Source organism: Anser brachyrhynchus (genome assembly GCF_964034855.1).
Source record: "Anser brachyrhynchus genome assembly, chromosome: 3".
Taxonomy (NCBI): Eukaryota; Metazoa; Chordata; class Aves; order Anseriformes; family Anatidae; genus Anser; species Anser brachyrhynchus.
The window spans coordinates 17,460,701-17,474,565 of record NC_137696.1 but is presented as its reverse complement, the minus strand read 5'-3'; the positions used below and the strand labels follow the sequence as shown (position 1 = coordinate 17,474,565).

Sequence of the window (13,865 nt, the reverse complement as noted above, 5' to 3'; positions counted from 1 at the left end):
GGATTTGAGGTGGGGGAGTTGAGTGTGGTTCCTTTTCTACAAAAAAGAAAAAAATTGACTTCCAGATCAAAACTTAATCGTCCTCTTCTGATGGCCAGAGATCTGGGAAACAATAGAGCCAGAGCACTAATAACCACCTCTGTGTTTAAAGACTCCATCTTCCTCAGAGGACCATAACTGGGGGGAAAAACCCGTGACATATTTTCCAGAGCCTCGCCTGGCTGCTGTCACGGAGCAGGAGAGATAAGGAGTCCTGAAGGATCTCCGTTTCGAAACATGAGCTCAGTGCTGGTTTTCACACCTCCGTATCAGCCAGGTTCTGCCTTCTTCATACCTTGCCTATCTGGGAAGAGGTATGTGGCACTGCTGCCCTGGAGGTGTCGAGAGAAAGGCAGACGGGGCCATATCTGCTTGGCTTTGACCCAGCGGGACACAAGTTTTCCAGCAGATCTGGACATCCTGACGCACAAGCAACCCTCCCTGTGCCACCGTCTGGCTGGGATGTTTCAGCCAGCACCTACCAGCGCTGCTGCTCAGTCACATCCAACGTGGCTGAGCCGTTTCTGACACCTCCCAACTTGGCCCCCTTCCCCTCTCAGCCTGAGTGATTTTTAGAGAATCACAGAATCACAGAATGATCCAGGCTGGAAACAACCTTCAAGATCATCGAGTCCAACTATCAACATGACCTACCGAGTCCCATCACTAAGCCATGTCCCTCGGTGCCACATCTGCATGTCTGGGATGGGGATTCCACCACTAACCTAGGCAGCCCCTTCCAATGCTTGACCACCCTCTCTGTGAAGAAATTCTTCCTAAATTTGGATCAAACATCCTGATCTCAAGTATTTGGAGGGATTTGTGTGCTTGAAGCTGGTTTTGCTGGGAAGGAGCCCTCAGCTGCTGAGAGGCAGCTCCTGGAGATCCTGTGCTCCAGTGCTTGGAGGCCCCCCTATGGATCAAAATTCATCGCAAAGCAGGCATGATGTGGAAAGGGTAAAAGACCAGCACCATGGGCATATTGGAGTAACAGATATGGGGCCACTTGTGTCGAACCGGTTTCTGAGTCAAACCACGCTGGAGGGGCTCGCAAGCAGAGGGTGCCGGGCAGCCCATGGTCATACGAATTTTTGAAGCTAAAATTAGCAGCAGAGTGGATTCAGCCCATGGTTAATCTGGGTTTGTTAGGGCCAGGCATCCAAATCCAGTTCCGTACTTTCATTAAAAAGGCTGTATTATTTACAGAGCTGCCGAACTGGCCAGTTGCCCACTGGGGTGACACCGGCCACCAGGCACTGGGCCAGTTTGACTGGGTGACTTCAGTATCCTCCTTCAAAGGCTGTACTGAGATTGTTGGCCTAACTCATCCTCCTGAGACCTCACACGGTGGGTCACGAGCAGAGCTGGGATTTCTCTGCTGAATATCTCAGCCTCAGGATCACGAATGTCCACTTCTGTCCTACAGAAGCTCAGACGCAGCAGGCTTCCCCGGGAGTTTCCTCAGTGGGTCAGAACCTCTCATCCTCTGTCTTGACCCAACAGTTAACCTTTAAAAGGTGAATCAAACAGGTTTTGAGAGGTTCGGGGAGGAAAACCAGCCATTCTGCAAGAGCTGGCATGAGCAGGTCCTGGTTTGCTACTCGGCTGATCGATATGGCTTGGTTTGCCCACACTGGACACCAGGCATGACCCTACTGCAGAAAGAGCTGCACGTGGAATTTGCATGTGGTTAAGTAACAGAAAGCCCACTGGCAGGGTAAAATGATGGGTCAGGAGGAGAAGCTGCTGTTTAACTGCCTGTCCCAGCTGTGACAGTTCAATCTTCACAGCATCTGACCTCCCGATAGCCTGAACAGTGCCCCTCCAGGCGTCTGTATCTCTGGTGACAGAGGGGGGCTGCTGAGAGCAAGCCCCTCAGTTTTGGCAGGTATGGGATGAGTCCTGTTCCTCAGTACCTCCAGCCTCTGCTTGCAGGAGTGACCTTCAAGATGCTGGTGATCCCTGAAGTAAAAAAAAAATGCATGGACAGCATGGAGGATCATGCTTGGGTGGGTGGCGCAGTGTCTTGGTGGCCCCAGGGTGGCAGCCTGGCTTGCCCTGGCTATCTGAGCAGCAACATTGCACCACTGCTGATGCTGTGGCTGGCTCCAAACTGTGAGTGAGGTTGCTTGGCTGGCCCACAGTCAGCTTATTAAAACGGTATTTTCCGCACATTTGTGCAGCGATTAGGGATGAAACGCAAATCACATGCAAATCGGTGCAAAGCTCTGCTGTGCACAGTCAGCTCTGAAGTCAGGGACTTTTCTTTTCTGAGGCATTCAGGCTCTTTCCGTGCTCGTGTGGAGGAACAGGATGAACCTGCCTGAGATGCGAGCATGCAGCTGAACCCCACAGCACAGAGAGAGTGCCCTCTGCGAGGGCAAAATCCGCCTGGAAGCACATGCTGCCCAGCATCAGTTTGAGCTGCAGCAGCGATACATGGAATCCAGCCCATGCAAAGATCTTTGTTAAATAAACAGCTAGAAACAACACGAATAAGCCTTTCACATAGCTCGCTTCCCAGCCTTGTTCCTCTTGTTTACCAGGGACTGTCTGGAGCCCAGTTTGTGGAATAGCCTGTCACACTGCAAATCAAAATGCCATCATGGTTGCTGGATATAGCAGCAAAATATGTTTCCCTGAGTATCAGATCTGGAAAGAAGGTCTATAAACACAATGAAAGCAAGAAAACAAATTCCCAAACCCTTGCCACAAAGAATAATTGCAAATATATATGAATGTATATTTTTAACTTGGCTTCTGTTCCTCTTTGGCTTGCAGATCCATAGCGCTGCTTCAGCCTGAAACACAGTGAGGCCATGTTTCCTCACTTCCAGGCAGCTTCACAGGGACGGCAGGGCCAAGACAAATAAATAAATAAGGGCTCGCAGAGTGAAATACTATATTTAATAAGGCTGACGAGTCCTCCTGAAACCCAGTTGTGAAAACTTTAAAAAGTGTCTGTTTCCTGTAGCTATCAACATGCTAGAAAAAGGGAAGCCCTGTGGGCCAGTCAAATATTTCCCAACGGCTCCAGTGAGTTTCGCAGCTGGTCTTGATTTGCCTGGATATTGCTAATTTTCCTAACACTCGTTACAGCCCTGGGATGGAAATCCTGTATCCCCTGAGATCGTCTGAAGGCAGGCAGGGCTGTAGCAGCCAGGCACCGCTGTGCCTGCATGGGCACTGCAATTCGGGCTAGGACCTCATCTGGATCAGCAGCCAAAGCCCTAAACTAAGGGGTGTGCTCACATCCAGCTTTGAGCATCCCCCTTTCCTTATGGAAAACCCCACTGAGCTTCTCCTTCTACTCCAGAGAAAATCACTATCTGAGAGAGCGGCAGACAGCAGGCAGGGAGCCGGCGCGAGCGCTCGGTGACAAAGAAGCCTTCCCCAAATTACTCATCCCGATTAGCTCTTGGCTTGAGGAAACGAGGCTGAGCTCATGAATAACAGAGTGAATAACAGAGGCCTAATAAAGGACAAAATTCATGGTGGATATAGCTCCATCACGTCAGCAAACAGGTTTCCGCTGCTTGCGGCATCACCCTCTCAATGCGAGCCAGCATCGAGGCTGCGGCAGCTTTGCCTGCGTGCCTCTGGGCTCTGTGTGTGTGTGTGCAAGTGCCTATTAAATATACATGGCCCTGCTATTTGTGGGGCACCATATGTGTACCAGGGACATAACCCGGCTGGCTGGAGATGGGGTTTGTTCTCGGCTGTGCTGGCAAGGCCCCTTGCACATCAGTTGTCGTCCACTTGGAATAAATACACCTTGGGCATTTCTGCTTTCAGGCTTTCTGGGAGCCTGGAAGCATGCTTTTCTGAAGCCTGTCTGCTAGGTTTTGGACATGAAGCTGTTTATTTGAGGCATAGAAATGGGAAATCTCTTCTTCACAATTCACCCTGGAATTTTCCTGCAAAGATCAGTGAAAGCAATCATTAACATGGGGCATCATTTACAGCTCTGTGCAAAATAATCCTCCAAGCTCTCCAGCAGCTATGAATTGGAAAACAATAAGGACGATTACTAAGGATTCTTTAAAAAAAAAAAAATTGTGTTCTTTGATACGTGCTGGGGCTGGAGACTGCAGGCACGTGGCCAGAAACCCCAGCCGTGCTTGGGCCCTGCTGCAATGATTGTGGTTAGGGCTTAAATTAACCTTAAACACCTAAATAGCTTTATAAAGGTGATCTCCACTGAGAAAATAGAGCTGCAGGTGTGTGTGGCTGTTAAAGGATCCCTACCTAGCTGTAACAAATAAACATGTACACGGTCAGTCTGGGATCCTGATATTCAGTCAAAAAGCAGGTATCAAGATGAGGTGGTGTGAATTGGTGTGAATGCAAGTGCCATCACCAGCACACCATCACTTCTGGTGCCAAAAGCAATTAGTGATAGCTTTGTTTCTCCTTGCCTTGGTCCCAGGCTTTGCACTGGGAGGACTCTGGGCAGCCACCCCCTTGGCCTCCCTCCTGCCCTCCTTCCACCCAACAGCTTCCAAACCATCCCTGTGGTTCCCAGCTGGCCCAGGCTTGGTAGATGCTCCCAAGGACACTCCTTAGGGATGTTTCTTTCTTAAATGCCTCAAGGTCTTCTTCTTTTAAATTGACCAGGTGTTCCCTGGGGCCCTCCCAAAGGCAGCAGGTTCCTTCTGTAGCACCACTCCACCTGCAACCACCCAGCATGATGAGCCCTCTTCTGCCAGGGGCAGGTTGGAGCATGGTCCTACTCCTGGCTTTCACAGAGTTGAGCTTAGGATCAGGACAGACAAAAAAAAAAAAAAAAAAAAAAAAGAGTTAGAAAAGGAGGGCTGGTCACGGTCAGAGCTCCTCAGCAGCATCCAGGCACAGGGAAAGCCCTGTTGAGGGCACAGCGTCTGCAACGTCAGGTTGGCACCGGGAGAGGATGGAGTGTTTCCAGAGCATATGAAATCTTCCAAGACCTTGAGCTGCCAGTTCGAAGGAGCCTACGCATTTTGCAAGTTTTTTGAGTCTTAGAACTTGGTCTAATTTAAGCAAATTTTTATGGGATTGGCACATCCTAAGCGCTGGAGAGATCCTTCTGCTAAGTTTCATTCTCTGCAGCAAAGCATAAGGAAGAGAGAATTACTCAGCATGGTGTTTGGGGAAAAAAAAATAAGAATCATGGGCAAAGCAGCATACTTTTTCCCTAAACCGAGTCTTTGGCGGATGAACCACTAAGCCAGATGGTGGGGGCTTCTTGTAACTCTCTCAGCAGTGGCCACCCCACATGGAAAGTTTCCATCTCAATAGCTAAAGTCTGGCAAAGTTTCCGTGGAAAGTCCTGGGCAAGTTTAGCGACAGGCGCTTTGACATGCTCCGCCTTTAATTCAAAGCCCTGAGGGCATCAGTAATCCAGATGAGCACGTGTAAGATACACGGATCAGCTGGAGAAACAGCATCTGGGAACTGTTCCCTTCCTGATGTCTGAGGCAGGGGATCACAGCGGGATGGAAACCAGCTCCTGGGCACTGGTGTTTGTGTGGGAATCGCCGCTCCCACGTAATGTCGGCAGTTTCCAGCTGGAGCTGGGGTGTGCGATGTGGGGCTTGGAGGAGCCCTGCCTTCGCACAAAGCATGGTGGGCCTTTGGTTGTCACAGGAGCAAATCCAGCACGTGTGCCTCCACAGGGCTCTGCAGTAGGGTTTTACATCCAGCATTTTATACATCCGTCAGCTCTCTGGGCATATAGATGGGGACTGGAGGTGGAGAGATGGCCATGAAGGGGAGTCTTTTTAGCACCAGATATGGCTGGATTTAACCTGCTCCCACAGTGAGGCCTCCTCCGAGGGCCTCAACAAACAGGTCTCAGCTAATGGCACCGAATGATGCCTCCTGCTGCCACGATTGCTCTAAACGGCCCTGACACACAGCTGAGGCCTCTGTGGGCAAGGACTTTTCTGTATCGCCATTTTTAGATGTTCCTTGCCTCTTTCACACATGCTGAAATGTGGACTTTTCCCCCCAGCAAGAGCCGCTGGCCGAGGTCAGGCCCGTCGCAGCGTGCAGCAGCAAGCTGTCACAGAGCACTCAAGTGCTTCCCCACGCTCATGTTCCTCTCGGCCACTCCGTTCCTCTTATTTTAGCTTTGTTTAAACAATCTCCTTGGTAACAGGAGGGAGAAGCAGAATTTTTTCGTCCTCCTCCCGGGGCTGGTTTCCTGCCTATCTCAGCACCGGGAGGAAGCACGAAAGCTCTCCTGAACAAACGTCCTCATTAGCAAACACATGTTTGCATCTGTGCTCCCACCGCAGGTTTTAACCCTGTGTATCTTTGGGGATTTCAGGAGACCCCGGTGTCTCTTTCAAAGTGTTTCTGTACCCAGAGTTTTGGTGTAGAGGGCTGTATTTCACAATTTAATTTATCTGGCAGCAAATCAACAGCGTGTCGGTCAGTGAGTGGTAAGTGAAATTGTCCACATGCCCCCGACCTCGAGTCCAAGAAGACCGTGAGTGTCCTCTGCTCGAAGCGATGGCGTTGCACGGCACCAGGGTGTAGCTCACCGGCTGGGTTCTGGTCTTAAGAAATGAGTATCCCTGATGCTTTGAGCCTGCACAACAGCAGCATCCCGTATGCTTCATGTTTTTTATAGCCAGGTAGCACCCTGGTGCTGGTCCAGCACAGGTGACTTGCCCGAGTGAGGCTGGAGCAGGGGGGCACTCTGCAGCCAGCCACTTAAATTGCTAAAATGTGAGCATTGCGCTGGAACATCCCTTGACAGATGATTACTTACAACTTCTCCTAAGAAAAGTTCAATGTGACACTTAGTGACAAGCTAATAAAAGATCAAAAGGCTCTTCCGTAGCTTAGGAGCCTATTAGCATCTGCAGGGCCCCAGCAGGGAGAGGAGGCAGGGTGTGTGCTCTGTGCTGCATTTGCAGATACAGATCACATCTGCACACAAGTGCACACACAACTGGTCAAGGCAGATGTTGTTTTGCTCGGCACTTTGACTGCAGTTTTGCATGTGTGTGCACACGCACGTGTGTTTTGCTAAGTTTGAAACATTGTCAAGAGCAGCAGAGCATGCCAGTGTGAGCAGCACAGCAGAAAACATTTCGGCTACAGGGACTTTCCAAGGCTCGAAGCCAGTCACTTGATCCCTAGACAAAAGACGATAAAAGTAGTGATGGTGAAGTGCTTTTTTTCTGTGGAGGCTCTGATCCTACATTTGAGTCTCCATTCCAAGATTCTGGGGGAGTGTCTCAACCTCCCATCTTGAAAAGAAGGGGCTGATTTTTGGGGCTGGCCACCAGATGCATCTCTCTGACTCAGTGCGGAGGTAAAATGAGGCTGGACACTGCTCCTGAAAGGCAGCTTGCACATTCAGTATGGATGTTTTTCCTCCGAATTTCTGCAGCGTGCCCTCTGCTGTCACTGAGCATCCCTGCGTCCTCCTGGCACACTTCCCATATAGAGGGAAGGGCAGGGAGCAGTCAAGACCCCCTATTGTAGCATCTTCCCAAACAACAAGGGAGAGCCTCCCTTGATCTGAAACCCATGCTGGGAGAGATTGAAATATGCCTTCCTTTGGAGGCATGGGAGCAGCTGATGCCATGGCACAGCAGACGTATCCCAGGCTTCCTTCAATCCTGATTCCTGATGCTGAAGCCACACTGCTAGGTTTCACATGCTGCCCTCTGTTTTGTCTACTCAGCTTAAACTCAGCAAAGTTTGCTAAATAATTTACAAGGCTGCAGAAACGTCCCCTCTGCTGGCAGTTGCTTATTGAAATTCATTTTGGGAAGTGCCAAAGCCGTTTCAATACGAGTGATGTGTTCTGTTTGAGGAGCATTGTCATGGCAACTATGTCAGGTGCACACAGAGAAGGGCAACTCGTACTTATTGGAAAGGTTGGAGCAATTATTCTCATAAAAGGGAACCTGTCTGTGAAGAAAAGCCATGTGCGTATTTGGGTGCACGGAGAAGTGGGAAGCAATTGTATGAGTTTCCAGTTGTTTTCCCTTGGGGAAGATGTGTATGAGAACAACCAAGTAGATGGGCAGAGGAAGAGCAGAAATACCGGATTTTGGCTCCAGACTCTGCAGCTTCTTAGTAATGGCATTTGCAATGGTTTATATGCAGGAAGAGTCTTAGGCTGGGAAGAGTCCCGGGCACTAAACCCCTTGCTTGCAGCACAGGCTGAATTTTCTGGGACTAACGGCAGTTTTGTGTGAAGCCATGGGATGAGTTATTTCTATTCTGTCAGCTTTCCCAGGCACCTTAAGCAATTGCTGCCGGGGTGGTTTTGATCAAATTCACATCAAATGTGTTTTCCTTCCTAGTCGTTGCTTGCATTGCACTGTTTATGCATGTTGTCCTTGGAGATCCAGACACTGATCTAGACTTAGTGACTCCTGTTTGATCCCCCCATGATCCTGCCTCCAGCAGGCACTCGGTAAGCTTTAAGTGGTGGGTCACCACACCTGGATGTGCAGGGCAATGGGACTGGGAGAGAACAGCAAACACTCGTTTGTCCTGGTGTTACTGTATCCAGAGCCAAGGGACGGTCACACCTTCAGCTGTCCTGGCATGGGGAAACCTTTAAGCATGACCAAGGGCTCAGGTCCTGTTTTGGGGCACCTCGAGAGAATGTCATGCATTTTTGGCCAGCCAGCCCCTTGTGCAATGTGACGTTGGCAGATGAGTGAAGGCATGTATTAGCCGGAGTGCAAAATTCACATGCAGATCAGAGCAAACATCAGGGATTCCCCAGAAAAGCAGAATCTCTGGTCTGACAAATCCTGCCCAACACAGCCTTCCTAAGAAGAGCGTCAAGCAGAATTCAGTCTAGCATGTGAAATATCTTACCTGGTGATTGTTGCTCCTGAAAAGTCTTTTCTGAGGCACTGAGCATCAGCTGTGCCTGTCATCTCCCAGCTATTCGAGCAGCAACAGCCCTCAGTCCTGCTGCCTCTGCAAACCACCACACACATCTTGCTTCTCCACAAGGCCAAGGAGGAGCGTGGTGGATAGACGAGGCTTTTCCAGGGCTCTCCTGGTAGCGATGCTCTGAAGCAAGACAAAGTTATGTATTTGAGCCGTGTGTTGTCATTTAAACTTAATGCATCCTGAGGCCAGAGGAGCAGTTGTTTCATGCTGCCACGGAGATGACAGCATGGCCCTGTGCTCTTACAAAGATTGATTCAGCAAGACTGATCTCTCTGAGAAAGAAGGAGAGGGCAACCAAGAAAATAAAAGCAGCCAAGTTAATTTTGGCTCCAGTGGTGGAGAGAGAAGGACAATTTCCCCTCCCTTCCCAGTTTGCACTGCCCAGGCTGGTGTGCTCCCTGTTTTGGCAGGCACTGGGCTGTGCAGCCCCATTCAGATATGGGCTGCTGGGCCAGCAAACTGAGCTGCCGCATCAAATCTGCTTACATTTACCCTTCCAAAAGCGTGTGTCAGGCTTAGCTTCAGGCAGGTTTTCCTTTGCCCTCCATGTCATGTTGGCAGCATGCTTTAGGCAAAATTTTCATCAAGCACAGACATTTAACGTCAGCAAGCCTGGGATCTGCAAACGGTCCTTTATGGGTGACTCATGGGGCATCTTACAAACATGGGACCCCATCAGCACGGGGTTAAGGATGGCCAACACCACTGTCTCTCCTCGTGCTCCCATTTCCGTTTGACCATCATGTTCAGTCCATGGAGTCAGTAGTTCCAATTTATTCTCTATGGTGGATTAATTAACCAACCGCAAGGAAGTACATGTCACGCTGATAACCACCTGCAAACTTTGCACACTGGAGCTCCTATATTCAATAGTCAAGCCTGTACCAAGCCAGGAACCCTTTCTGGTTCCCACAGCTCAGCCATTCAGTGTCTGTCCCCAGCATCTGCAGTAGAGCAATGGCATCATCGATACTCCAAGGTGCTTTTTGCACCACCTGGACAGGGGCAGCCATAGGGAGAAGGATCGGGCTGGTCCATTGACTCCCAATAGTGGAGCTGCAGGGACAGCCCCTGCCTCCAGCTCTGATCATACCCCAGCTCATACTCAAAACCACTGAGAATGCTTCAGAAAAAAATAAATAAATAAATAAAAATCCCATTTGACATGCAGGAGCTGAAATACCCCATGTGTGTGCTCTGTGAGTTGCCAGGGGGCAGAGGGCTCAGGGAATCTCACCCACCCCCTCCCAGCATTTGTTTTTGCAAGAACCCTAGGGTCTGTCCCTTGGGAGGTGAGGGCCACCATGCTGCTGGGACACCAAGCTGCTGAGCCTCCGCATGCCCACAGCACGTCATGTTTCTGAGCCTTTGCTGGTGGTGGAGGTTTGGTCTTCCCTTCTGCTTGTGCTTGGGGGTGTTGGGATGGCTCCCCCTGTCTTTTATTGGATTTTAACAGTTATGCATCTGGAGGAGAGGCTGAACCTGATCTCTCTGAGTCGCAGGATCACCCAGAAGACATTTTATGGACTTCATACAGCCTGAACCGCTGGCTGGGAGCTGGCAGGGAAATGAGACCCCCCAGAGGGGACGTCTCCAGCCTGTTGGCATGAGTGGAGCCAAGATTGAGCCCCCTGACCATTGTGTCTTTCCACACAGGCCCATTGCCTGCTACAGCTGCCGTCCCCATACCCTTGGCTGGTAAAGACCTCCAGAGAGCGTGAGGGAGAAGCAGAAATCTTAATGAACCCTCTCCTCTCTCAGAACCCATTGTTTAACACATAAAACGGTGCGTGACAAGGTCGTTTGCACAATCTGGCCTATGTTTGTGCATTTTCTGTCCCCGAGGAGGGAGCGACCCTGTGCTGGAAGGGCAGGCATCGCGTTGCCCTCCCGCGCATCCCCCTGCCAGGCGCACATCACCTGCAGCCGGGATGAGGGCTCCCACCACTGTCACCTCCTTGCTATCAGGTGCAATTTTCTTGTCAACTGGTCTAAGAAAAACCTCATCTCCTCCTTTTCCTTCCCAGCAACAAGACAACTTCCCTCCTCGAGTAGCTGTCAGAAATTTGAGCAATGAAGCTGCTAAGTGCATAAAAGCACTCCCCGGTGCCCGGGTCTTAAGAGCTGCGTGCTGCAGAGACAGGCACAGGAGCAGCTAGTGTTTTTTTTGCGTCTCTAACAGCAGGAACAGGGCCTTGAGTCCCCACAGCCTCTGGGGAGACAAGAGCTCCCAAAGGAGGTGAGGACAGGTATGGAGATGAAGAGCCAAGCCTGGAGAAGGTGGAGATGGGAGGAGAAAGAGCCGCTTGCTCTTGGCAGCTGTCTCCAGCCATTCCCTGGGATTCACTCCCAACACCTTCTTGTGGCTTAGGTTCACTTGGCCTTGGCCACTGGCTCTGGAGGTGCCCAGTTCTGGTGTCCCCAGCCCCATGGTCATCTCTCATGGTGGGCTTTAACTGGGGCTAATTAAGTGACTGGCTGACAAGCAGATGTATGAGAAATCAATGTGGCAGCTTTCTGCAGGAGTCTGGAATGGGCAGCACCAGCACATGTGCTTCTGAAATGTCATCTCCAGAACATGCATCCCTCCTGGTTATTCTCTGGCTGCAGTCGCTGACCCACCAGCATGGGAAGTGCTTGGTTGTAGGGGGGGGTCAGGATTTAGGACATCACAGGACTTAGGCAACATGACTCCTCTCCCAGCTGTCTGCACTGGATATTGTAATTATGAATCTGGAGTTGAAAGTCCTCTGTGCTACACACTTAGCTCTCCTGGGTGATCAGTGGAAGTTGGTTAGGTGACAAGCTGCATAAGAGCATTATTCCCTGCATTGATTTAGGAATAAGTGTCTGTCTGTCCCGGCAGTAAGAGCATGCTATGGGCAACCTACTTACTGACTGCTGTAGCAGTATGTTGTTGTGTGTTTAGAGATGTTCATTTTCGTGGCCCACTGGGCACACCTTCACTAGCTGCATGCAGTACTTGGTTATTTCAGCTCCAGCTCCTGCGTGATCTGGGCACGGTGACGTTGTGCAGCGATGAAAACCATCTTTCACAAAATGTCTGGGTAGGTTGTCACCAGTCACTCCTGGTGCTGCCTGAGCCCACAAGAGAGCAAAGGCTGGCAGAGGTGTCTCTTGCCCTTCCCAGGGTTGTGTCCAGAAAGTGTGGGTGGGCAGGCATGCTTGTACCAGGTACACATCACCCCACGAGACCAGCTATTTGCTGCCCGTGACACCGAGCTGGTCGTTAGCAAGCACGTTGCTCTCCCTGGCACCTGGGATACTGCAAATGCCAGAAGTTTACCCAAGCTCAGAGCGAAATGCGAGAAACCTGCAGAGCATGGCTAAATACATAGAAACCTGGGCTGGCTGGAAACCCTGAGACGCAGATATCTGGGGGCTGGGAGGGAGTTGGTTAGAAATATTGTCTGTATGCCTGTCCTGCTCGCACATCCTCCTACAGGCAGGTGCTCTTGGCAGTGGTCAGAGGAGACTGTGCCTGGTGCCCCTCGGGTCCCCTCAGGCACAGTGGCTGTTCCCTCACTGTGCCATCCTTGGAGCATCACTCACCGAAGGGATTTCTCCATAGGTTTTAGAAGCCAAAGGTTGTGTGAGGATGCTCTGCAGAAAGATCTTTACACTCTGAGTGAAATGGCATAGTTCGAAATGAAAACTATAACCCCATTGAAGATTGTGGGGCTTGGAGCAAGGGCAGGAATTTGTACGCCATGTTCAGGAAGAGCCCCTTCTTTCCCTTGCTGCTGGGTGTCGGCAAGAGGAAAAGAGCTGGAGCTGCAATTCTGCAAGAGTTGTTTTATTCTTTGATTGCTGGTACATGGAAATGAGCTGAAACTCATTCCCTCAGCGATTGCCTTGGCTACGGACTCGGGGACGAGCAGTTTCTGGTACAGAAATGCAGACAGTTGGCTGGTTTTTCCTTGGAAACACTTTGCCCAACTTTTTGTCAGTGTGAGCACAGGGCGGGGGGGCGCCTGGAGCCAGGTGGTTCCCATGGGTGGTTGGCAGCGCTGAGTGGAGTCACCAAGCACATTCCCCCAGTATTTCATCCACCCTGCCTGGACACAGGCAGGAGGAGAGTCCACGCACTGAATGTCCCTGACACATTGTGGCACCAGCTGGGCTGATGCCAGCGCTTTCTTTTACCAGCAAGAACGCATTGCTGCTCAGAGCAATTGCCCCATACAACTAAATTAGAGCACAAATCTGGGTAAGGCAATAGTTCGTCTCCTGCTAAGGACCCCAGACCTAAGCTGGTTGTTGAGAAAGTCTTGCTGTGCGGTGGTGGGGGATTCAGGGTGCTCTGCAGGACCCAGCAGGCAAAAGGCAGTGCAGTGGAGATCAGGCGTGCTCTAAGAATAAGCTGTGTTATTTCCACGTGCTTGTTTCTCAGACAGATGTGGTCTCCAACACCATCAGAAGGAAATCCTTTCCTCTGGGATTGCAGCATCATCCCAGGGACACATTTGCCTCAGCAATTTTCGCTGATTGGAAATTCATCTGGGGAGCAGACTAGCTGTTTTTTCCTCCCACCCTTTGTCCCAGCAGCCTTGTTACAGCAAAAAACAGCAGTGCTCATGTCTACCCAACACAGAGCACTCGCTCGCACCCTGGGAAGACCACCTGGAAAGCTGCATTGCAGCAGCACCTGCTGGCAGTGGCTCTTTCAGTCCTGAGGCCCCATTGTTCTGGTCCTGTTTGTGTTGAGTCTAAGCATCAGGAGCTGCTTTTTTATTTTATGGGCACCCAGGGTTCTTGTTGTAAGAGAGGATTATTGTGCGGAGCTTAGAAATGCCGCACACAGGAAGCCAGAGCACTCCCATAGGCAGTTTACGTCTTGATTCCTCTGCTGCCCTCAGTATTGCTGAACGCAGCTTTTTAAATTAATT

At 50.6% G+C, this 13,865-nt stretch overlaps 1 protein-coding gene across 8 annotated transcripts in view; it reads left to right on the top strand.

Annotated features, from left to right (window-relative positions):
- Positions 1-13,865, top strand: part of SLC8A1 (solute carrier family 8 member A1) — a 108,485-nt gene that overhangs the window by 73,776 nt on the left and 20,844 nt on the right. The window lies entirely within an intron of this gene.